This window comes from Triticum dicoccoides, chromosome 4A (genome assembly GCF_002162155.2).
Source record: "Triticum dicoccoides isolate Atlit2015 ecotype Zavitan chromosome 4A, WEW_v2.0, whole genome shotgun sequence".
Lineage (NCBI taxonomy): Eukaryota > Viridiplantae > Streptophyta > Magnoliopsida > Poales > Poaceae > Triticum > Triticum dicoccoides.
In genome coordinates, this window is record NC_041386.1 from 149425409 (window position 1) to 149426642 (window position 1234).

Below are 1234 nucleotides of genomic sequence, written 5' to 3' on the forward strand. Positions count from 1 at the left end.
CATTGAAGATAATGGCCTCGACACCAATGCTGATGCTGATGATGAGGATGACTCTGCTCCCACCTACTGCTTCATGGCACGTGGTGCCAAGGTAAACTCACGTGATACTTACTTTCAAACATCAAGTGAAGATGACTCTGAATGTGAATCTAAACCTAGCTACAAAACACTTGCTAAAATTGCAACTAAGAAACAGAATGCTATGGAACATATTCAAAAATTGCTAGACAAAAGCGATGACCTGTTGGACGTGGAAATGACCCGATCTCAGTCCTTAATTGAAGACATTAAAAATCTTCATGTTAAGTATGAAGAACTTTCAAACAGATCAGTTCCGCTCAGGAAGGATTTGAACCACCATGTCTAAAATGTCTTGAGCGTGATAATGATGTCTCTGTTGCTGGATGTTCTACTGCTGCTACTATTGCAATATCTTCAACTGCTGATGTTGTAACTAACCCCTCTGCCGAGGATACCACTACTATTGCTGATGAGAATGCCAGGTTGAAGACATTGCTTGAGACAGGAATGTACAAAAGTCTCAAAGGGCATCAGACACTATGTGATGTCCTCAACAAACTGATTTTGAACCGAAACCCTAGGAAAGAGGGTGTAGGGTTCGAGAGGAAAATGAATGTTGATGGTTCTCACTGGAAGCCCGAGCAGTACCCCAAAACCACATGGGTTGCTGCAAAGGGACCTTCAGTGGATCCATCTACCTTATCTGGTTTCACTTGTGCTAACCCGATTATCATTGATGAATCCTTTGATGCAAACTATAAACTGTTTAAGAATCAGAATGGTGAAGTGTTTGCCATGTATATTGGTACTAACTGCAGGAATGGACCACCTTTGAAGAAGATTTGGGTACCCAAAAGTTGTCTTGAGAATATTTAGGTGAATGTCATCATGACACCACCTGGGAAGAAGATAAACCCCAGACCAAAGGCTTCATATGGTCCAAAGGCTTTATACAGACAGAGAACTCACCAGAGTCACCCTAACACCAATGTTTTACAGGGAAACCATACTCAGGTCTATGAATATGAGCGTGTTTCATCAAACCGCCATGTTCATAAGACCAAGAACTACTCTGCCTATTCTTATGAGTATTATTAACCTCCTGCAAGGCTATTTGCTAGGGCTCCAAAGCCAAAGTTCTCATATGCTGCACTTCGACTTATTGCTTCGAAGCCACCCCTGAGGATGTGGGTGGCTAAGAAAAATTGAATCT